The sequence below is a fragment of the Arvicanthis niloticus genome, chromosome 29 (genome assembly GCF_011762505.2).
Source record: "Arvicanthis niloticus isolate mArvNil1 chromosome 29, mArvNil1.pat.X, whole genome shotgun sequence".
NCBI classification, from domain to species: domain Eukaryota; kingdom Metazoa; phylum Chordata; class Mammalia; order Rodentia; family Muridae; genus Arvicanthis; species Arvicanthis niloticus.
In genome coordinates, this window is record NC_133437.1 from 15,975,098 (window position 1) to 16,000,872 (window position 25,775).

At 38.7% G+C, this 25,775-nt stretch overlaps 1 protein-coding gene across 4 annotated transcripts in view; it reads left to right on the plus strand.

The window, feature by feature from the left end:
- Positions 1–25,775, plus strand: part of Ssbp2 (single stranded DNA binding protein 2) — a 253,087-nt gene that overhangs the window by 49,171 nt on the left and 178,141 nt on the right. The window lies entirely within an intron of this gene.

A 25,775-nucleotide genomic window follows, 5' to 3' on the forward strand; every position in this document is an offset into this window, starting at 1 on the left:
GGTGGGAAGCCATAGTGTGCCTGGAGCTGGAACCTTGGACTTAGACATCTCGGGCCTTATGTAGGGCTGAATTTCCATTCTACTTTTCGTTAATGCATGGACAACATTGCCTGTGTCTTGTGAAGAGTGGTGGAAGGTCAGCCTTAGTCAGGCCCACTGTATCTGTCACCATTCCCTCACTCTTCTAGCCTCCGTTAAAGTCTGAAGTTTTCATAGTTTGGGGATTATAGTTGGACTTCTTCAGTTCTCACTGAACTATTTTCATAATGTGTCTTCTTATCTATTTATTAATATGTCTAGAAGATTTAACATGATCATTCATTTAGCCATAATATACCGGATATTATGATCTATAATTCTCCCAACTCCAAAGGGTAACTATAGTTACTTTAATTTCACAGATAAGAGATAGTTTTCATGCAGTGTAAATCTGTGCATATATGGATAATTTGTCACAGTTCCTTTTATGGAATCATCTGTAATTCATTTTTTTAAAATAAATTTAAAGACCTTTAACCAGTTCAGTTCATTTTTAAAAGATTTATTATTTATTATGTATACAGCAGGCCACAGGAGGGCACCAGATCTGATTATGAGCCACACCATGTGGTTGCTGGGAATTGAACTCAGGACTACTGGAAGATCAGACAGTGCTCTTAGCCTCTAAGCCATCTCTTTAGCCCCAGTTCAGTCTTTTAAAAAGCATTTTAAATAATGTTTTTATTCTTTGAGAATTTCACACAATTATTTCAATTCCCCAACTCCTCTAGATCCTTCCCACTGCCTTCATGTTCATTCATTTTCTCTTCTGCTTCTCTCCCCTCCCTCCCTCCCTCCCTCCCTCGCTCCCTCGCTCCCTCGCTCCCTCGCTCCCTCATGCTCTCTGAACACTACAGAGTCAAACTGTGTTTGTTGCCTTCCAGGTCTGCCCTGAAGTGAGGCTTCCCATAGGCTTTTGGTATTATTATCTGTCCCCACCCTCCTTCCTCTTCCTTCCCCCCCATCTCACTCTATTTACTCTCCCCCACCTTTTATAATATCCTATTTCACCCTTCTGGAAAGGTTTTCTCCTTGGCCCTTTACTAGTTACTTACCTGTGAAACTCATCCACATTTGACAGAAAATAGGGTGTTTGTCTCTTTATGGATCTAGGTTCCTTCCTCAGGAAGCCTGTTCCCAGGTCAGATCATTTACCTGCAGATATCCTAGCTTGATTTCTCTAACTGCAAGAGTAGTCAGTGTTCTTAACTGCTGACCATCCTTCAACCCCCCCATCATCCATCCATCTATCTATCTATCTATCTATCTATCTATCTATCTATCTATCTATCATCTATCTATCTATCTATCTATCTATCTATCACTATCTGTAGATACAGTGATAGAGAGTGGTAAAGAGAGCCCTATCCATCGCTCATTTTTAAGTCTTCCTGTTTCTTTTTCACTCATGTATGTGTTCTGCCTTTACAACTCACACATTATATTAGCTATTGGATTAATAATTTTAGCTTCCTGTTTTGTGTGTATTTTGTTTAAGAAGTAACCCAGTCAATGGGGAGGGGTCCTTACTCAGACTGAAGAATTAACCTGTTTTTTATGTGCCTCCTGCTGTCTTTCAGTCCTGTGAGTTGTCACAGGCAAAGATTGCTGAGTTTATAGAGGTTGTGCAGGAGTAAATCCCTCTCCAGGGTAAAAGTAGTAGATTGTATCAGCTGATCTGGGGGTGTCTGGCAAGTTTTTTGATTTTTAGAAAAAATTGTTTTACTTATTTATTTTTATATGAGAATTGAAGAATGGCTGCCCAAATATACTTGATTTTGCAATAATGATCACTCCATCTTCCGTTAGACTCAGTAATTGTTTATTTGGACTGTTAGCATTGGTTTTCATGTTTTGATCTCAGTTCTTTCCAAATCAATACTTTATGCAGTCATGGTAAGTTCTTTGTAGTTGAGGCCAGGTGCTATATTAGTTTAACTGGCTAAACCAATGGGCACTGGTGTCCATAGCTGTGAAGTGTTGGGTAAAAATTAGTATCAGTTGCAGGTTTCTACCCTGCCTCTCTGATCATTCAGTTCCTGGATAGAAGACATAAAACCTTTACATTTATAATAAGCCTTAACAGCTTTAGACCTGGTCAGAAATCTACCCTCTAAGCTATTGGTATCTATTTCCTTATCTATAACCCCAAGTTATGACTTACTAAGTTTCTGCTAGGCCACTCTTACTCAAATTGGCCAGCCCTCATGGCCTTGTTTTCACAGTGATCCCATGGCTTCTTCCTCACTATTACTCCGCCCCCTTCCACCTCCTCCTTCTCTTTTCCCACTTTCAACCTTGAAACTAGAAACCTGCCTACCTCTAATCCCTCCAGTAATTGGCTATAGCCATTTTTATTTAAGCACTTGTTTTAATTTAAGGAACAAGGTTTGAACAACAAAAAAGCTGGTAAATTTGAGAATTCACTCAAAAGCAGAGACCTTCAGGTACAGAATTAGCATTACAATACATAGCAACAGATCCAACCTCAACACCAAGCTTAGTGAGGCCCTGTCCTGTGCCCAGTGGTAGACTTTTTTCTATGGCTTGCCACGCTCCTTTGTTTCACTTTCAAACTATTCCGGGCAGAGTGAGGTTATAAAGGGTTTTGAACTCTGTTTTGAAGGAGTACCCATCTCTTTTCACAAACTGTGCTGTGTATTTTAGCAACTGCATATATGTAGTTTGATTGAATGCCTCAATCACTGTTGAAGAGAGAACCTCAACTGAGGAATTGTCTCCCTTAGCTTGCTGTGTTGCCATCTCTGGGGGGCATTTTCTTGATTAATGATTGACACGGGATGGCCCAGCCCTGAGTGTGGTCCTGGTTGTGGAAGACAGGAAGCCGAGCAGGTATGGAGAGCCAGCCCTTCACCAGCGTTCCTCTATGGCTCCACCGTCCGCTCCTGCTGAGTGCCTGCCCTGATGCTCTTCAGTGGAGCCTGCAATCTGCAGGCTAAATACCTATCCCTAAGTAGGTTGGTCACTGTTATCAGAGCAACAGAAAGAACTACTGAAGTTCCTGTTCTCTGTTGCCATAGCGCTCTTCCTGTTGATGAAAGCACTGTTAAACAGGGCAGTTTTGGTCTTCTTGTACTTTTTATAGATGAGTTGGACCATTGTTTTTAAGATTGGTATAAATTAAGAAATTTAGAAATAGGTGAAATATCCACATTAAAATTAGATGAAATATAATCCACATTAAAATTATTAGATGCTTATTAAATGTTGCAGACTGCACTTGGCCACCAATTTTGTTGCTTACATGCAATATGGAAGATTAAGCATACCATGTCACAAATCTTATCTATTTAACTATAATCTCATTTCTGTTGGTTCTTTATTAATACATTAAGATTACTTTTTTGTTGTTCATTCATACTCTATTAGTGATTGTCTGATTAGTTTTAATGACTACTTATATTAGTCATTATTAAAAGTTACTACTTATGTTACTATATTTAAGATGAAAGTATATTAAAAATGAAATATTACAAAAATTAGTTGAAATAATAAGACAATGTAAAGACTAATTTTGTAAAAACTGTTTTTGAATTTTTTTATTGAAAGTTAAAATTTTATACAATATATCCTGATCATAGTTTCCCCTCCTCCATTTCTCCCCAAACCCTCCCTACCATTCATATCTACACTTTTTCTCTCTCTTTAGAAAATCAACATGTGAACAAAGCAAACAAAACTAGAAAAAAAGAGAAAAAAGCACAAGAAACACATAACACACACACACACACACACACACACAGACCCTCTAAAGTCATTAAATTGGAAACTATACAAGCAAGACCAGTAAGACAAAAACCAAAACCAAACCAAACCAAACCAAACCAAAGTGATATGAGGCAAAAGCCTATAAAAACACCAATGAGTTCATTTTGTGTTGGTCATCTACTTCAGTCATCTACTGCTGAGCTTAGGACCAACCCTTTAGTGTGGTTGGTTACTATACCTAGTGAGATCTGGGACCCTGTCTGACTTGAACCTGTGCTGATGCAGTGCATACTTCCACGTTTTGTGTGAGTCCATATGTGTGTTAATCCTGTTGTATCTGGAAGACAGTTTTCTTGGGGTGATCCATCATCTCTGCTACAGTCTTTTTGCTTCCTCTTCTGGAAAATTCCCTGATTCAAGAGATAGGAGGTTTGATAAGATATCTTTTATACTGACTGTTCTAAAGTCTCTTTCTCTCCACACTTGTCCAGTTGTGGGTCTCTGTGTTAGTTCCCATCTACTGCAAGAGGAAGCTGCTCTGATGAGGGCTGGAGGAGGCACCGATCTATGGGGATAGCAGAATGTTGTTAGAAGTCATTTTAGTGTTATGTTCCTTTAGCAGAACAGTAGCATTCTGTTTTTCTCTAGAGCCACGACCTATCTAGTCAGATTCTTGGTCACCAGCGCAGTGTTAGGCATGGATTCTATTTTGTGGAATAGGCCTCAAATCTAATCAGATAATGGTTGGTCACTCCCCTAACATCTGTGCCACTGTTGTACCAGCATGTCATGCAGACAGGTCAACCATTGCAGATCTCAAGGCGAATAGTGGGGTCTGTGTTTTCTTTTTTCCCCTGCTATTGTACAGTACAGACTATCATCCAGTACCATGAACCCTATTTAGGAGGGGTAAAGGCCCTATTTAGGCACCAGCCTGACTTCTCTGTGTTTAATGAGGCATGTTAATGTAGTCTTCAGCAATAAGGCCTTAATGTTTAGTTTGTGAAAAGCAATCAGCAGCCTTGACAATAGCCTGATACGTTTGAGATTTTCCATGGGGGTTCTTTTTGTTCAACAACTTGTTTAGATGGAACTCATTCCTGACACCAGAGTTTTAACTTGGTAGTAAAAGATAATCTAGTTTGAGCATTGTCTTCCCTGTTATTGGTGACTTCATTTAGATTTCTTTCATATATATATATATATATACATATATATATATGTATATATATGTGTGTGTATGTGTACGCATATATAAATATATAAATATTATACTTCATATATAATATATACTTCTACAGTAGTAGATGTTCATATTTTATTTATTTTTTAAAAAAGATTTATTTATTTTTATTTATATGAGAACATGAAGCTATCTTTAGATACATCAGAAGAGGACATCAGATCCCATTACAGATGGTTGTGAGCCACCATGTGGTTGCTGGGAATTGAACTCAGGACCCCTGGAAGAGCAGTCAGTGCTCTTAACCACTGAGCCATCTCTCCAGCACCGACGTTCATATTTTATATGATGAAATCTTAGAAAAATAGTTTAAGGGCTAATCATTGGGGTTACATTTTACACTGTTGGCATTTACTCAGTATGTCGGGGTGTGTGTGTGTGTGTGTGTGTGTGTGTGTGTGTGTGAGAGAGAGAGAGAGAGAGAGAGAGAGAGAGAGAGAGAGAGAGTGTGTGCAAGCATGTGTATATGTGTATGCATGTGCCTATATGCATAGAAGCCAGAAGACAAACTTGGGTGCCATTCCTAAAACTCCATCTACCTACCTTCCTTCCTTCCTTCCTTCCTTCCTTCCTTCCTTCCTTCCTTCCTTCCTTCCTTCCTTCCCTCCCTCCCTCCCTCCCTCCCTCCCTCCCTCTCACTCTCTCTCTCCCTCCCTCTCCCTCCTGCCCTCCTTCCTTCCTTTCCTCCCCCCTCCCTCCTTCCTGCCCCCCTTCTTTCTTTCTTTTTTGTTGACACAGAGCGTCTCATTGCCTGGATCTTGTCATGTTGTCAGAAATCTGTCTGTGTCACCCCCCAGCCCTGGAATTACAGGCATCTCTGCCTTTTAAAGAAAAAGTTGGTTCTGGAGATCGACTTTAGAACCCCATGCTTGTGAGGCAAGCACTTTACTAGTAAGCTATCTCTCCAGCCCCATATGTTTTATTATCTTAAGGCATTTTCTGTATTTAGATTACATATTTATAATACAATGCAGTATTACATCAGCATACTACCTTGACATCTTGGTCTGGAAGAGTTTTATACTTTTTGTGTGTGCTCCTTTATACGCAAACCAAATTCCTTGATCTCCTTCCACTTATTTTCTTATTGGTTCTATTATAGGCATTTACCTTATCGTACAGATTTGTCAGTGGTAACTGGATATCAGATTTCAACTGAATATAGCTATCTTTTCCCCTTTAGAAACAGAGTATTGACTATGCAGCCTTTCCAGGCTTCTATTTGTAGCCCAGGCTGATCTTAAACGTTTGATCTTCATCTAGCTTAATGTTTTGTTTTAGTTAGGTTTTGGTCATGTATGAATAAGATTGTTTAAAATGATCCTGCAGTTATCTCATGAACTATGAAAGATAAAGACAGCTCCTTCCTTCTCCTAAGAGGAATGCCTTATATTCCCTGTGAGTAATACAGACATAAATTCATCACAAAAGGGGACCTCTGAGTAAGTTTAGCCTCTCCATAGTCCACTCTCTTCCTGCTTTACTTTTCCTAAAAGTCGTCTTGTGTTTAAAAATGTTAAATAAAGGATGAATTCTGTGGTGATCAGCAGGACATGCAAGGTTCAAGAGTTGAGAGTTTTGCCCCATTAGGCTTTATATTTCTTAGTGATAAAAATATGAGCAAAGAGCTCTACTTGTTGCTCTTCCTCCAGTGTTTTAATGGGCTTTCTTTCAAAAGGTGGTATGTTTGTTATCAGAGGAAGTATCCAGACAGTACCCATTACAGCTGAGCCCAAGAATTACCAACAGAACCACAGCTGCACACTTAGATCTATACTTTAGAGAAACCACTTAGCTTTAAAAGCAACTTTTACCTTTAAAAGAAACTCTAATAACAAGACCCTCCCCCCACCCTCTTTAGACTTCTGTTTCCCGGTACAGAGAGATGCCTTTGCATTTTTTTCCCATTGTGAGAGGGATTTTCTTTCTGCATGTTTGGTATCTATGGCAATGACAAAAAGGAAACAAGCGTTCGTAGCAGTCATAACAGGAAGGAGAGATGTGTTCCTGGGACTGGGAGGAAGGGTAGAGAAACGTAGACAGATCATTCTGCATATAGAGAATCTGTAACACTAGCAAAGGAAGGGTCAGAGTTCAGAGGGGATGAGGTTGTACTGGAATTTAGTGCTAACAACCATTAGCACTAAAGGGATGGGGTAGAGTAGGTTAGCTCTGCAGTTCAGGGCATCCATGGAGAGTGTTTACCAGGGACTGAGGGATGAGCATCTCTGCAGTCAGCCTAGCCTGGGGCTTCAGTGTCCTAGCTGCTGCACTTACACGTGGCTGTCTGCGAGTTGGTCTACCTGCACAGGGCATTCTTACAGCACTTCTCTTCTACCAGCAGCATCACTGGAAGATACTTAAGTGACCATAGCAAGCGTGGGTCAGGCTTTTAAATGGTACTCTCAAATATTTTGTCCAAATTTCCTTTGATGTATATAATATTTAGAATATTTTCGAAGATAATTTGTTACTATAAATTTAAAATGGTATAAAATAAAATCTTTATTTAAAAAAATAAAATCTCTTAACAAGGAGAAAAGCACAAGTAACAAAACCAAAAATGCTAATTGAGCCTTATCTAATCAAAGAAATAATAATCTTAATCTAAAAAAAAAAAAAAAAAAAAAAAGAGCCAGGCTTGGTTACACATGCCTTTAATCCCACTTTAATCCCAGCAGGCAGTTCTCTTTGAGTTCAAGGCTGGCCTGGTCTACATAGAGAGTTCCAGGACAGTTGAGACTACGCAGAGAAGCCATATCTCAACAACAACGACGACAACAATGCAAAAAACCCAAAATAAAACCATGGTTCCTCATGGATTGAAAACAACTACAAAAAAGCTACATTAGTAATATCTAAGTGTTTAAATGTCCAATTTAAAAAGTAAACATTTAAAAGTCATCACCCAAAAAACCAAGTTATAATAATTGTGAAAATATTACCCCTAAATAAAAAATTTTTAAGTAAAAAAATTAAATATACTCTTCCTTAGTTTTAGCAATGTAGATGTTTAAGTCCCTCTTAAAGCTGGTTTATATGTACAAAGTAAATAGTCACATACATGTGAAAGTGCTATGAATTTAGTAACTACTGTATCACATGTAGTAATGCTATACTATGAGTTTGATTTACATTAAAAGTATTCAACAGACCTTAATTTGTATTGACTGTACTTGGAATTAATTTCTGTTTCTGTCTATAAGAGACATACATTTCAATTTGTGATGTTCCTTTTGGTGACATTTAATAAGAAGGTGGCAGATAAATGTAGCTCTTTATTTTAATTAACTGACTAGTTAAATTAAATAGTGAGGCTTTTTGGATTCAATTAAATCTTAACTCAAATGGATTAAGTTAATTACTACTTTTGTTGATGTTTGGCTTTGCTACACTTTAAGGTTTTCTTATTCTCTAAAATTTTGAGAAAAATGTCAAGACTTTCCCCACATACTTTGAAGATCATTATTTATGAAAGGATCCAAAGAAGACTAACTAATGTAGTTTTGGATCATTCATTGTGCATTATTTCTAAAACAATTGGAATAGCTTCAAGATGAGTTTAACACAGAATAAATCTGATTTGTCCGTTGTGTGCTGAGGAGCATGTACAGTGGTTAGGAACGCTGGAAGCCCATCAGACTGGACAGGGATTATCATGCTTAGGTACCTAGAACCCCACTCCATTGGGGTTTTGGAAATAGGTAAATACTCAGTAAAGTGTAATATCGCTATGTTTCAACTCAGAAACAAAATAAGCAAATACAGTCCAACTGTGCCCCTGTAAAGGTACTTGATAAACCTGTTCTCCCTTTCTGTAGATACTTAGTAAACATCCTTGGAAGTTTATTGGATACAGTATGATAATGTATACAGGCTTATAGTTAGATTCATGTAGTTAACATTCACATTTCCTCTTTCTAACACCCTGTCCCTTTAACACATTGTATTATAGAACACATTATTCAAGTACAAACTCTTTCCTCTCCCTCTTTGCTTCTTAGCCTCTAGTAACAACTATTTTACTCTATTATTTCTTTGAAAGAAATATTTTAAGTTTTAAAATGAGTGAAAACAACTGAAGTTTTTAATTTTAATATAGTCTAGGTAATCACTTTTTCTTTTTCCTTCCTTTTTGTGTGTTATATTTCAAATTCGTCTCCATACCGTGGATTATTTGTTCTCTCCTCTGTCATACATAAGCAGCTTTGTTGTTTTACACTACAGATTTATGTGTATGATCAACTTTGAAATGTTTAAACTTGTGTATAGATTCATGTTTTACATGCACTTCTCTTTGCTCAACTACTGTTTGTCAAAAGTTTGTCTTTGCCGTGCAGTGTTGCCTTTGTTCCTGTGCCAGAGATCATAACTAGAGACAGGGCTTCCCAATGTTCTTTCTCATTGAGAGATTTCATCAGGATTTTAAACCTTTTCTCATATATATCCTGGACATATTTTGTTGGAGTGTTGTCTGAAGTATTTCAGCTTTTGAATGCTAATGTAAATGGCTTTGCACCTTTCTTGTTTATTGCTGGTCTATAGGAAATCGTTTGCTCTTTGATTACTAACTTTGTATTCTCCTAATACTAATAAGCATTGGGCTTACTTATTGCTTTAGCTTTTCCCGTGGTCTATTTGTTAACGACTTTTCTCTATAGACAACCATGTCATCTGATGACAGAGACAATTTGATTTGTTTCTAGTCTCCTTACTTTGAATTCATTTTTTTTTTTTTTTTGGTATAGTGCACTAGGTAGGAGGTCTAGTATAGTATTAAAAACAACGGTAGACAATGACATCCGTGTTTTGGTTTCTTACCATTCAGAATGACAATAGGGGATAGAGAGGCGTTTCAGGGAGTAAGGATACTTTTTGTGCAACATGAGTATCTTAGTTACTTTTCTGCTGCTATAAAAAGACTCCGCTACAAAGACAACTTAGAAAAGAAAGCATTTAATTTGGGGACTTAGAGTTTCAGAGGGGTAGAATCCGTGAGCATCATGGCCAGAAGCATTTGACGTCAGGCAGGCAAGCACTAGACCAGTAGCCAAGAGTTTACATCTAATCCACAAGCAGAAGACAGAAAGAGAGGGTGAGGGTGGGGGGTGGGCTAATTGGGAATGGTTTGGGCTTTTGAAACCTGAAAGCCCATATTCAGTGACATCCCTTCCCCAATGAAACCACACCTCCTAGTCCTTCACAAACATTTCTACCAACTGTGGACCAAAGATTCAAATGTACACATGGGGGCCGTTCTTGTTCAGTTGGACTAAAATCCAACTGCATCGATGATCTGAGTTCAAACCTCCAGATCTGTGTAAAAGCTGCTTGTAGTTGATTCATGTGCTGATGACCTCACTACTATGTGTGTTAGTGTACAAAGACAGGGATTATTGAAGCTTCACTCCAAGTTCAGTGAGAGGTTGTGTCAGAGGTGTACCGTGGATCATGATAGAGTAATGAGTAATTCATACATTCTTTTTTGACCTCTCTGTGTGTATATGGGGTACTCATTTGCACATACATGTGTATACACCAAGCATATACCCTAAAAACGATTGTTGTTACAGGTTACTTTAGGGTTTTTTTTTTTTTTTTGTAGGTTGAAGAAAGTCTTCTAGTCTCAGATTGCCAGGAGTTGTTATGATGATCGATGCTTGATTTCTGTCAAGGGCTTTGTACAGGTTATGATCATTTGTTTTTCTTCAACCTACTGATAGTGATGGTTATTTTCATTTTTAAAGGTTGAGCCACTCCTTGACTACTTAGACTAAATCTCAGTTGTGCTATTTAATTTTTTCCATGCATTGATGGACTTGATTTCCTGATATTTTGTTTTGTTTTATGTCTGTAATTGGGAAACCTGTTAGTCTGTAGTTTTTTTTTTTTACAATGACTTTGTCTGATTTTCAATATTTGTGTAATGCTGGCCTATGACAAGTTAGCAGTTATTTATTGTTTTTATATTATGAAAGAGATTATAGAGAATTTATATAATATCTTTGTTAAATTGGTGTGTCTTTGTTACACATAGAATTTACCAGTAAATATATCTTAGTCAATTGCTTTCTACGTGCAAGAGTTTTAAATTATTGATTCAATCTCTGTAACATATACACATATTTGTATTTTTAACTCTTCTGTGATTGATATATTCTTTCAAGTGACTGGTTGCCTATTTTATATAAATGTATCTAAGAATTTTCTGGTATAGAGTTGTTCATAGTATTTATATTATCAATTTAATGTTCATAAGACTTGTCATGTTTATTTATGGTACTAGGAGTTTGTGTTTTTTGTCCAACAACCCCCCCCCCCAACCTTGAGCTAGCCCTGCTAGAGCTTTAAGAATTTTGATTTACTTTTTGAAGCAATTAGATTTTGTTGCTTTTTTTCAGTTTAATTGATTTCAGATCTAATTTCTAGCATTTCTTTCCTGCTCACTTTGGATTTAACTTACCATGTTTCCACTTTCCTATGACATGAGTTTAGGTTCTTGAGTTTAGCTGTTACTTCTTTCTAATGTATACATTGAATCCTGTAGATTCCTAAGCACTCTTCATATTTTAATGTCCTATGTATTTATGTGAAGTGTATTTTCATTTTTTGTTAAGAGTATTTTACACTGTTTCTAGGAATTTGCCTTTGATCATATGCTATTTGGAAGATTTGAAATTATGTTATTTAGTCTTCAACTGTTTGTATTTTTTCTAGCTGTCTTTCTCTCACTAGTTTCTGATTTTTTTGGGGGGGGCCATTTGGAACATATAATGCATCATTTCTGTTCTTTTAAACTTAGTGATGATTGATTGATAATGCAGAAAATGTGGTATATTGATAATACCCCATGTGAGCTGGAGAAGTGTAATCTGATTTTGTCAGAAGAAATTGCCTGTAGTTGTCACTTATATCTAGTTGGAGAATAGTCTTTAATCCATCTATGTGTGCATTGATTTTATGTTTGCCGGAACTGCTTATTCCAGATAGAGTGATGGGTCGGTCTCTTTTGATGCTGGATTCATCTGTTTCTGCTTGCAGCACTCTCAGTTCTTATCTCAGGTTTTGTCACTTCCTTGTTAAGGTTTTTTATGCTGTGGGTACCGACTGCATTGTTACTGTGTAAGGCTCTTTTAAGCCCTGATAACTTGCTTCAAGTTCTGCTGTCAGAAAACAATGTATCTCTTTTCTGTCTTTTTCTTTTATGTCCTGTTGATGTCATTAAACATTTAAAAAGGTCTAAATCTTTGCATTTTATTTTTTAAGAATGCTTTATGTGGGTGCTATATGTTCATCATTTCTTCCCCTTCTTCTTCCTTCACTCCTCAATCTCTTCTATCCCCCCTCCCCCAGCCCCCATGACTGAATTAGTTTAGTGCTGCTCTTATATACATGTATTTAAGGCTGACCTCTTGGGGTTAGATGATCTATCAGTGGGCTCATCCACGGAGAATACTTTTTCTCCCAGTATGAGCAATCATTGATTGCCTGTAGCTCTTTATATAAGAGTGAGGCTTTGTGAAATTTCCCTACCTGTGTTGGCATGGTGACTAATGTTTTCATTATGCAGGTCTGGTTTAGGAAATCATATTGTTGAGATTTTGTGAATGTAGCATCCTTGTCATGTCTACAAGGACTATCTCATGTTGTGGTCCTTTGGTTTTTACCATCTTCCTATCCACTCTTCTGCCATGGTCCCAGAGCCTTAGGTGTAGGGGTTTTGTTCTACATGTACCAGTTTGGGTTGATCTGTTCATAGTCACTTATTCTTTCTATCTGACCATTTATGGATCTCTTTAGTAGTCTCCATCTGCTGAAAAGAAAAAGCTTTGATGAAAAGCCACACTTACTTGTGCATATAGGTCTTTGAAATATAGCTAGAAGTTATATTAGTTTAGGAAAATGGCAGTAGTAGGCTGTCCTCTGTGACCTCCCCAGCCATGGGGAGTTGTTAGGTTTGCAGTAGCAGACATGAATTCCCTCCTGTTTAGTGGTTTATAAGTTATAAGTGGTTTATAAGCCAATTAGTTGGCTGTGGGTTACCTTTAAGATATAAATGCTGTTATTCCACTGTTGGGGCTTTCTTGACAGGCTAGTCATTGCTGTGGTTCGTAGGCTTTACAGCTTGATAAGACTTTCCCTTGTTTTTTCTCTCTTGGTAGCTTTCATATCACTTTTCCATACTATGACAGCTAGGTCTCAGGAAGTCAATTCTAGTTCAGTTCTTCCAGATCCTGTGTCTGAAGTGTGTGGCATCTTCAGCAATAAAGTTTTACCTTTAGGCTCTGGGAGGAAAGTAAGGGCAAGGGTAGAAGCCTATTTTACTTGGGGAGTCTCTTGACTGGCAACTCAATGGTAGTGCTTGGATTTGTGTTAGACATACAGCTCTTAAGCGGGGAACATTATCACTTGCTGTTGTGTAATTTCATTAAACATTATCTCTGTATACATCTATCATATATGTATTTTTTAAGTAAGCTTCCAGGAGTCAATTTTTTTCTGTAAAAGCCCCAGGGCTTTTACAGAAATCCTTAGTGTGTACTATTTATTTAGCATCCGTGCAGTGTAAGTTTCCCTAGACCTTTACTTTTGATCTACAAGCTAATTTTAGCTCTCAAAAGTCCTTCCTCTGCCCTTTCCTCTGTATCTCTCTCCACCCCTTCCCTTCTCATCTTCCTCCTTTCGGGTGTCTGCTCAGGAAACTCTTGGGAAGTTGTGGTTCTCTGCTTGTGCCTCTACCTCTTCGATTGTTTGGATAATGACCTAATTATTTTTTACATATAAGAGTAATTTTACCTTTTTAGTTTGCTTGGTTTTGCTTTTTGTTATGATAGGATGACTTATGAGCTTATATATGGGACTGGAAACAAGATTCTCCATTGGCAACTTTTTATGCTTTGTGGAGGTGTTAGCTTTATGAATAGGTTTCCTGTCAGTCTTACAGAAAGGGAAGAGTACTTAAAGTGTATCATAAGACATAGTAGACTTAAAAATGGGATTATTTTACTGAGACTAAAGTAAACTGGAGAGAAAATACAAGATTCTGTTTTTTCTTTTATATTAATTATTGACTGATCCTGAATAAATTTTGAAATATTCCATTCTTACGTTTTACCCAGTGAGTTGTGAGGACTAATGTGACAATTTTCCTCCTTTCCCTTCTGTTCCTTATCATTCAATTTTGTCCCTGTCCTTCCCCTTCCCCTTCCCCTTCCCCTTCCCCTTCCCCTTCCCCTTTTCCTTCCCCTTCTTCCCCTTCCCCTTCTTCCCCTTCCCCTTCCCCTTTTCCTTCCCCTTCTTCCCCTTCCCCTTCCCCTTTTCCTTCCCCTTCTTCCCCTTCCCCTTCTTCCCCTTCCCCTTCCCCTTTTCCTTCCCCTTCTTCCCCTTCCCCTTCCCCTTCTTCCCCTTCCCCTTCTTCCCCTTCCCCTTCTTCCCCTTCCCCTTCTTCCCCTTCCCCTTCTTCCCCTTCTTCCCCTTCTTCCCCTTCTTCCCCTTCTTCCCCTTCTTCTTCCCCTTCTTCCCCTTCTTCCCCTTCTTCTTCCCCTTCTTTCTTCTTCCCCTTCTTCTTCCCCTTCTTCTTCCCCTTCTTCTTCCCCTTCTTCTTCCCCTTCTTCTTCCCCTTCTTCTTCCCCTTCTTCTTCCCCTTCTTCTTCCCCGTCTTCTTCCCCGTCTTCTTCCCCTTCTTCCCCTTCCCCATCCTTCCCTATCCCTTTTCCTCTTCTTTGTTTTTCTTTTTCTCATTAATACTGTCAGGTGTCAACAAACATGCTAACTTTGCAAAAAGATAATCGCTTTAGCCCCCAAATCTAAACAAACAAAAACAACAAACAAACAACCCCCCAATTAAACTAAACCAAAAAACCCAAAAAATAAATGCTAAACTTTGCTATAATTATGTATTTACATAATTTCTATAATAGAGGTTCAGTCTTCATTAAAAATTTGGTTTCTTACTCGACAAGAACTGTATCTTACAGTCTCCACTGCAGAAGGGGTTAAAAGTGTGTGTGTGTGTATGTGTGTGTGTGTGTGGGGGGGGGAGAGGTAGGGGGTAGGTTGAGATTGTGCATGGTTGAGGGAGAATAATTCATCAGGGCTCACAGCATACGTGTTTATTCTGATATTTTGGAATTTCCATTGTATATCTCCTAGGGGTATTAGTGTGGATACTAGAAAGGCTGCTTAATAGGAAATAGACTAGGCATATAGCTGTGATTTGATCTGCAAACAATTGTGCTGTTCGAATTTTGCAGAGGTTTAGGACAGTTAATTAAGGAAAAGGAGACTTTTTAAAATTATTTTAATTGTATTCTTAAATTATCTTTTGATATATCAAGAAAACACTGAAATGGCATAGTGATCTGATTAGTATCATGAACTTATTATAACACATTTTCTATTTCAATGACTTTGTAATTGTCAATATTAGTATAATTTATGCCTTTTAACTGTTTTGGGGTAAAAGTACATTTTAAAATTACAGTGTTGATTAGGTTAAAAGGGTTCAATTAATATAGGGCATAGAAATTATCTGTGCTGGAAGGCTGACAGCTGGGGAGTTTAGACATGGCACATGTGCTTAGAACTTGCACTCTATTTTAGATAATCTCTTTGTAGTGGTATACTTTGTACTATTTATTAGTTGCAACTCTTCTTGCCTTGTATTTCCTTGCTGAGCTAGCTGGCAGGAGTCAGTTGGCTATTCCATAGTGGTTAGGACAAGATATTTTCTATAAACATCCTTTTATCTTACCTTACTATTTTTTAATTGGATATTTTATTTACATTTCAGATGTTATCTTCTTTCCCCATTTCCCTCCACCCAGGAACCCCCTATCCCATCACCCCTTCTCCTGCTTCTATGAGGATGTGTCCCCACCCACCCTCCCACTCCCACCTCCCCACCCTCGAATTCCCCCACACTGGGGCATCCAGCATTCATGGGACCAAGGACTTCCTCTACCACCTATGCCCAACAAGGCCATCCTCCCCTACATATACAGCTGGACCATGGGTCCCTCCCTATGGGCTCCCAGACTGGTGGTTTAGACCTGGGAGCTCTGGTTGGTAGGTATTATTGCTCTCCCCATGGGGCCACAAACCCTTTCAGCTCCTTCAGTCTTCCCTCTAACTCCTCTATTGGGAACCCCATAATCAGTTCAATGGTTAGCTGTGAGCATCAGCCTCTGTATATGTCAGGCTCTGGCAGACCTCTAAGGAGACAGCTAATATCAGGCTCTTGTCAGCATGCACTTCCTGGCATCCACATCAGTGTCTACCTTTGGTTACTGCACATGGGATGGATACCCAGGTGGAACAGTCTCCAGATAACCCCTCCTTCAGTTTCTGTCTCATGCTTTGTCTCCATATTTGCTCCCATGAGTATTCTGTTACTCCTTCTAAGAAGGATTGAAGCACCCACATCTTGGTCTTCCTTCTTCATAAGATCCATGTGGTCTGTGAGTTGTATCTTGGGTATTGCGAGCTTTTGGGCTAATATCCACTTAACATTGAGTGCATACCATGTGTGTTCTTTTGTGGTTGGGTTACCTCACTCAGGATGATATTTTCTAGTTCAATCCATTTGCCTAAGAATTTCATGAACTCATTGTTTTTCATAGCTGAGTAATACTTCATTGTGAAAATGTACCACATTTTCTGTATCCATTCCTCTGTTGGAGGGCATCTGGGTTCTTTCCAGCTTCTGACTATTATAAATAAGGCTGCTATGAACATAGTGGAGCATATGTCCTTATTATATGTTGGAGCATCTTCTGGGTATATATGCCTAGGAGTGTTTAGCTGGATCCTCAGGTAATGCTATGTCCAATTTTCTGAGGAACTGCCAGACTGATTTCCAGAGTGGTTGGTTGAGCTTGCAATCCCATCAACAATGGAGGAGTGTTCCTCTTTCTCCACATCCTCGCCATCATCTACTATCACCTGAGTTTTTGATCTTAGCCATTCTGACTGGTGTGAGGTGGTATCTCAGGGTTGTTTTGATTTGCATTTCCCTGATGACTAAGGATGTTGAACATTTCTTAAGGTGCTTCTCGGCCATTTGGGTTTCCTCAGCTGAGAATTCTTTGTTTAGCTCTGTACTCCATTTTTTTTACTAGGGTTATTTGGTTGTCTGGAGTCTAATTTCTTGAGTTCTTTGTATATATTGGATATTAGCCCTCTATCGGATGTAACGATGGAAAAGATCTTTTCCCAATCTGTTGGTTGCCATTTTGTCCTATTGACAGTGTCCTTTGCCTTACAAAAGCTTTGCAATTTTATAAGGTCTCATATGTCAATTCTTGATTTTAGAGCATAAGCCATTGTTGCTCTGTTCAGGAACTTTTCCCCTGTGCCTAGTTATTCGAGGGTCTTCTCCACCTTCTCTTCTATTAATTTCTGTGTATCTGGTTTTATGTGAAGGTTCTTTATCCACTTGGACTTGAGCTTTGTACAAGGAGATAAGAATGGATTGAGTTGCATTCTTCTACATGCTGATCTCTGGTTGGACCAGCACCATTTGTTGAAAATGCTGTCCTTTTTCCACTGGATGGTTTTAGCTCCTTTGTCAAAGATCAAGTGACCATAGGTGTGTAGATTCATTTCTGGGTCTTTTGGCAAGTTGGCCATTTTTACTATATTAATCCTGCCAATTCATGAGCATGGGAGATCTTTCCATCTTCAATTTCTTTCTTCAGAGACTTGAAGTTCTTGTCATACAGATCTTTCACTTGCTTGGTTAGATTCACACCAAGGTATTTTATATTATTTGTTACTGTTGTGAAGGGTGTCATTTCCCAAATTTCTCTCTCAGCCTGTTTATCCTTCAAGTAGAGGAAGGCTACTGATTTGTTTGAGTTAATTTTATATCCAGCCACTTTGCTGAAGTTGTTTATCAGGTTTAGGAGTTCTCAGGTGGAAGTTTTGGGATCACTTAAGTATACTATCATATCATCCACAAATAGTGAAATTTTGACTTCTTCCATTCCTATTTATATCTCTTTGACTTCCTATTTTACCTTATTTTAATGTGGATACTTTGGAACACTGGTCCTCAGTGCATAGGAGGGAACTACACAGACATGCTTTGGAGACACAGTTTATCATGTTTGAGGGATGCAGGGTAGGAAAATTGGAGATAACTATGTTAGAAGTACCTGAGGGTCAACTTCTATAGGTTGAGTTTGCCACTCTGTTCTTTACCTGGTTACAAAGTAACACTCATGGGCAGTATAATTTGACAGGCATGGAATCATGACATCTTCCAGTATCTTCCTAGATACAGAGGACTAAACTTCAAAATTCCTGTTTCCTAGTCTCAGTTGCTTTCTAGTTTTGAAGGAAGGTATTTGTTCCCTCGGATCATATTTTAGTAAGAAGTAGATTGTCTGATTTTGTACTCAGGAGGGGTTGTCTTAACTTCTGATATAAAACTTATAAAATACTCAACTTCAACATTCCTTTTTTACTCCCTCAGTGATCATAGGTAGAATCACAGTCTTTAACCCCAGAAGATATATATTCCAGATCATAATGTTTTTCCATTTTTTGAAAACTCATGTTGAACTGCTTTTAATTTTCAATTTATTATTATTATTTTAAATGTACACACACACACACACACACACACACACATATATATATATACGCTCTAAATATATAGCCACAAGTTCTTAATAAAATAGTTATTCTAGGATGTTTTGACTTTGCTTAAATTCTTTAAATGACTTATTTCCTTTCCAATTGACCTCATTTCAAAGTTGAGGTTAACTTCAGAATGTTACAGGATAACAATACTCATTATTACAGTATGGTATAGATTTTTTTACTTGATATTATCAGATACTGTTTTAGTAGTATTTTCTTTTTCTTTTTTTCCCTGTAGCAGCAACAGTGTATACAGTTACAGCAATTTGGCCAAGTCTTTTATTCACAAGTCATTTGATCCTTTCTATTTTGAAGCTAGGATCCCTATTTGACAGGAAGAAGAGAACGGTTGTTTTACTTTCTATTTCTGTGATGAACACCATGACCACAAGAACATATAGAAGAAAGGATGCATTTGGGATTATTCTTCTAGGTTAGAGTTCACGATGAAGAAGTGGAGGCAGCAGGTGCAGTAGTGCCAGCTGGAGAAGCAAGCACCTAAGAAACCTTAGTTCAAACCTCATAGAACAAACAGGAAGCAGAGAGAGAGAAAGAGGAAGAGGGAGGGACAGAGAGAGACAGAGACACTGAGAGAGAGAGAGACAGAGAGATAGAGATAGAGAGAGACAGAGAGACAGAGAGACAGAGAGACAGAGAGAGAGAGAGACAGAGCGTGAGTGCACATACTAGAATTGACAGGTGCAGGCAGCTTTGGAACTCCAGTAACAGACTTCTTCCAGGAAGGTGATACGTCCTAATCCTAACCAAACAGCACTGGCAACTGGGACCGATCTTAAGCACACATGCCAGCGTGGATGGGGCATGTCTCGAGTGTTAGTACCTAGAACAGTGGTTCTCAACCTTTCTAAGCAGCGACCCTTTAATCCAGTTCCTTATGTCGTAGTGACTTCCAGCTATAAAATTATTGTTGCTACATCACAACTAATTTTGCTACTGTTATTAATCATAATGTAACTATCTGACATGTTGGATATCTGATATGCGACCCTGATAAAAGGATCTTTGATCCCCCACAGGGGTTATGACGCACTGGTTGAGCTCCAGAGGAAGAGCTCTAGGCTACTGGTTGCTAAGAATCAGTGTTTGACAGCGACGAGCCTGATAGGTTTGCCAGTTAGGAAGATGAGTTGCTAGAAATATTTGAACAACACTAAATGATCTCAGCAGGTTGTATTTACAAATTTAATATGCATGCATATATATGTCTCTCTGTCTCTCTCTTTCACACACACACACACACACACACACACACACACACACACACACACACACGAGTTGTGGTAGTTTAAATGAGTTGGTCCCTATAGATTTGCATGCTTAGTCACTAGGGAGTGGAACTCTTGGAAAGGATTAGAAGGATTGGGAGGTGTGGCCTTCTTGGAGGAGACGTATTACTTTTGAGGTGTCAAAAGCTCATGACGGCCCCCACCTCCGACCCCCACCTGTGGGTCAGGATGTAGCTCACAGAAGGTGCTCTAGCGCCATGTGTGCCAACATGCTCCCTGCCATAATGGACTAATCCTGACACTGTTAGCAAGCTCAATTAAATGCTGCCTTTGGTAAGAGTTGCTTTGGTCATGATATCTCTTCTCAGCAACAGAACAGTGACTAAAACACATACATACATGTACCAATTACAAATAAGATTAAGAAACTATGAATTTGAAAATAAGCTGGAGGGACACAGGGATTGGATGGAGAGTGAGAATGATGTAAATATGTGAAATTCTCAAAACAAAAAGTTTGCATCTTCTTATGCAGGCAGACAGGAGGGTCCCGGAAGCTTGCTACTCACGTAGTTAGGGGAGACAGTGACTCCAGACTCATTAGGCTCTGTCTCAAAAAGGGTGAAAAGGGATAGGTGAAGACAGCCAGTATCAACATTTGTCCTACACAAGTACACAGGTACACACCTGCACATGCATGTGGACACACACATGTGCCACACACATATACAGTCATAGTAAATAAAAATCAAGAGCAATGAAAGCAAATTCATATTGTAAGAAGATAAATGTTCTTGTTTATTTTTGCAGTAGATTAAATCTTGATCAGACATTTGATACTGCATGGCATAAAGCATCTTTAACATCTGTCAGTGTTGATTGGTGCCTTGATTTTATAACCATCAATGCTGAGAATGTCACTTCACATATATGGTTCAAACATACAGTAGAAGTACAGTTAGGGCCATTCCAGGAATTGTTGGAAATTGTTTAATAATGCTAAGTCAAATTTTATTTAACAAGTTTTCAATGAAATTAAAGGAAGTAACAAATACCAGTTCTTAAAACCAAACATTCTAACACATGAAATCCAAAGACTAACCAGCTTGATACATGATGAGGAGTGATAACTAGGAAACGGGAAAAGCCTTTGTTTTTATAATTCAAATATGTTTCTAAAATGGTACGAGACTTTGTATACACATGAAAACACTTCGACTCACAACAGGAAAGTCTGCCTGGAATCAGAGCTGAGTTGTTTGAGGAAGTGTTTGTTGTCATTCGCTGTGTGATGTGGGAGATGCTCAGAACCAAGCTTGCAGTGATGTTGCATGCTACAGCAAGGCAAGCACTGGACCTACTAGGTGTGGTGCTAAAATACTGAAACATAGTCAACTACAGGACAATTCTAAGGTTTCGTGAGCAGTAACGTCCTCATTAGTGCTCTGTCATGTGCATGACAGTCCATTCTCTGAGGATAGCATAACTCAGCAAGCAAATCATGATGTCATTTGTGTTTTGGGATTGCACAGCAGGTAGGAGCCAAAGGATTATCTTCACTTTGAACCAGAGTAAATGCTGTTTTCAGGTGTAGCCTCTAGTGTCTTTAGCCCATAGAGTTTAGCTAAAGATTGGATGGAAGGTTCAGTGTTTGTTTACATAATAACTCCATGTGCATCCGTGTGCACGTGTGTGTGCTCCACAGTGTACGTCTGGGGGTCAGAGGAGGACAGCTCGTTCATCCAGGTAAGTTGCAGGGTTGAAACTCAGGTCATCAAGTACCTTTACTGTCTGAGTAATCTTGGTGGCCCGGGATGGATGCTTCATTTAAATTTTGTTAGCAACTGTATTTCTACAATTGCTGATTAGTTCTTAACTAATTCTTATTGTTTCATCTGTGCTCTTTGCAGTTTTACAAAGTTGTTTTTAAATGTGTAATTTTTAACTTCCTATCTCAGGAGGCAAGTGTTTTCTGTTTCTGGGCACACCTAACCATGTGTTGTTTGCCTTAATTCCCAGCATGAGAGGCAGCAAAGCGACTGTCTTTGTGTGTGTCTAACTTACCCATCTATCTAATGAAAGACCTTCATTTATGTTGTTTCCTGGGCCACCTGATGTGAAGAATATGGAGAAGCAGACATATGTAGTATGGTTTTTTAAAAAAACTTGGTTTTAGCATTATTGTGCGGTTTCACAGTTTTTGACACTCCAAGTCTGTTTTGTAGCCTAACTGTTAATGGTGAGGAAGTTTAAAAGACAGTGTTAGAACCAGATTTCTAACTTTTCACACCTCCTTAACACCAGGTGGCAAGTGCTATTAAACATTTGATCAGGCTGATCTAGTTTCACTGCTAATAACTGCTACAGTCCCATGAGTAGCCTTTTGGTGGCTGCCAAATGCCTCCTGAGTCTCCTCAGCTGGCTGTAATCTGACAAACTATTGGCGTTTTATCACCCAGGAGTTACATTTGGACACTGATATGTGTCATTGGTCAAGCTGGGATTATGTACTGGCTGAGGAAGGGAGGTGTCTTTTCTCCACTCGGCATGTCTTTGAAAGACATAAGAGAATTTATTCTTTTTAAAAATAATTAAACACAAATATGTCAATTAAGTATTACTATCATAAGTTTCCTTCCCCAGGATCTGTGACCCAGCTCTTTGTGTATGGATGTGTCTTTGCTGCTTTGAGTCAGAATCAGGGCAGTGAGAGGACAGGGTGTATAAGGAAGATGGGGGGTGGAGAATTCCTTGAGGTGATTCAGAGCGCTTGGGAGAAGGGAGTGGGTACGATGGTCACAAGTTGGTATCCTTTGGCAGTCTTCTTTGAAGACATAGTGCCTGGAGTCTGGAAGGCATCAATCAGAAATGAACAAGGAAGTCACAAACAAAAGTAAATCAGGGTAGGGAACGATGTCTCAGGAACAGTTCTGTGAATCTAGCAGGGTTAATCCTAACTAGTCATCTGAGTAGGAGTGCTTACTGAAGGCTTCCCTAATGTGCACAAGTACACACGTGAAGTATGAAGTGGGTGTTTGAAAAGAAAATGTAAGTCCTCACACAGTTGATTTACTATTTTCACAAGAGAATCGATACTTTAATACTTTTATAGTCATTGATACTGGGATTTAAGGTCTAAGCATGGGAAGTGAGTTTTTTGTTTTTTAATATAGATCATAGAATATAATATAGACTACTCATGACTTATAAAATGCCCTTTACAAACAGTCTGCCATCCTTTTGAGATTTCCTAATCGTGCTTTATTTACTACTATGAAAACTAGCTAGCAGGGCGGACATTTTCGTGGTCAGTACCACTTGATTTCTTCATGTCCTGTGACCAAAGCAAAGTGGTCAGATCTTAAGTGTTCTGAGGAGATGCTATGCTAGAATTAGTGCCAAAGAGAAAATGTTACATTTCTGCCCTTGAATGCCTTGAGAGGACAAATCCCAGTGATTTCTTAAGTGCCATATATATGCCTGATCATTCATTCATTCATTCATTCATCATTCATTCATTCATTCATAAGTGTTTGCTGGATACCTACTCTGAAGGTACTGGAAATAGGTAAACACAGCCACTATGATCACGATAGTTAAATGCTATGAGATTAAAGGCAGCTTTTTCCTGAGGCTTTAATTCTATATGCCCTCTACATAGTTATGAATGTAAAATATATAACCCATAGAGTTCAAAACATTACAAATAACAATTCTTTAAATTTCAGGCTTTGTTTATTTGAATATTTTTTCTTGCTAAATAAAAGAAGGCAGCAAAATGGAAACAGGATCATTTGTCATCACTAAATTCAAGTGAAGGATAATCTAGAGGTGTTTGACTCATGAATCTTTGATAGGATTTTTCTTTCATCAGAGTAGTGTCAAGAATAAAAAGAATTTGCCTCTACCTGTTGGCAGTAACATTTTACTACAAAACTGTTTTTTATACATTTAATTTATTTTTAAGTCATTACTCATTTTGTATATTATGAAAATTTCTGAAAGACCATAAAAAGAAAGCGGAATTGTTAGTTCAAAACGTTGTAACTTTTAAATATTAGTAAATTCAGTATTCTTACAATCATCCTGTTTGATTAAAAACTGGATCCAGATTGCTCTTGCCGTTCTTTATGTGTGGTGAACTTGTGTTGTGACTTACCTGGACAGATGGAGAAATGTTATTCTCTATTTCTTGAAATATTTGTCTTCAGACAGTATCTTTTATTGCAGACTCTTCTTCTAGAACTCTGCTGGCTAGTTTCATGTAAGTTTGACACAGCTAGAGTTGTCTGACAGGAGGGAACCTCACCTGAGACCCTCACCTGAGTCTCCCATAAGACTCAGCTGTCAGGTATTTTCCTAATTAGTGACTGATGGGGGAGGGCCCAGCCCATTGTGGGTGCTGTCACCCCTTGACTGGTGTTCTGAGTTCTATAAGAAAGCAGGCTGAACAAGCCATAAGTAGCAAACCAGTAAGCAGTACCCTCCATGGCCTCTCTGCATCAGCTCTTGTTTCCAGTTCCTGCCCAGTTTGAGTTCCTGTCCTGACTTTTTTCAGTGATAAACAGTGATGTGGAAGTGTAGGCCAAATAAATCCTTTCCTCCCCATCTTGCTGTGATCATGGCATTTCATCACAGCCAGATAACCCTACGACAAGAACTTTCAGATATTTGAGTGTTTTCTGTGCTATTGTTGTGGGGAACAATTGGGGTGTACAGAGTATCTGTATCTTGCTGCTCCTATGTGTGGGCTCTTCAAAAGCAGGAAGCACTAGTATTCATGCATGACTTGGTTATACAAGTTTGATCATAGCCAAAATTATAACAGTAATTAATCTGTCACTAATGGAAGGAAAGTATTCTTTCATTTGACAGATAATGAAACTGAGTCTCAAAGAAACTTTATTATCATTATTATTATTATTAATTTAAAACACACAAACCATAAAAGCAGATGGACAAGGCAAATTAACTTTGGACATGGTCAGTATAAAGGATTGGAGAAACAGTTGTACACTGTGCTTACTATGTGTGTCTCTTTTCCAGAAACCAATCAAGGTAGGTCTGCTTCATCCTGTCTCCTTCAAATTCCTCATACTTGGTAGAACATCTTTTTCCTTCAGCCTTTGACATAAGTCCCATCTCTTGCTAGTGAATACTGGTGGACTTTAGACCAGGGCCTTACAAGCCACAAGGGATTGTAACACATGGCATTTCTTCTTATGTAGCAGTCAGGCATCTGGTCACAGGCAGATGGTTTGGAGGTTTTACATCTAGCCAGAAAGATAGTCCATTTCTGTCTTTTCAAAGTAAAATTTGCCATCATAGCCAATGAATCATATGATTGGGTGGCCAATGGAGAGGCAGAGTATGTAGGATATGTGTATTCAATGGGTGTTCAGTCACTGGCAAGAATACTTGTTTAAAAGGGACATTGCCTGTATTCCCTGTGGTGTGCTCAGGGTGAGCCACACTTCCCTTGTGAGATATAGCTTCTGAAAGAAGCTGCCATGTCCATCACGAATGCTAAGTATGAAGCGAGCTAAGCAGTGACCTAAGAGCGCAGTCACACTGGAGGGATCCCATGCTTCTCAACTGTATTGCGTACTAGCTGCCATTTTCAGACATCTATGTGGGTAATTTTGTGAATGATTACTCAGCAGTGCTCAGTGCTTCCCAGTAGAATACCTGTTGATTCTGAAATACAGAAGTAATTAAAGGGACAGGACAGCTTGATTTGCATAGGACTTCTTTCTTCTGTGACAGATGCTTGGTGTGTTTTCATGGGAGTGAAGAACACTATCACTTTTACAGATGCCATCAATCTTTAATAATCAAAATTCCCTTGGCAGGAAAGGTGGTGTAGCAGT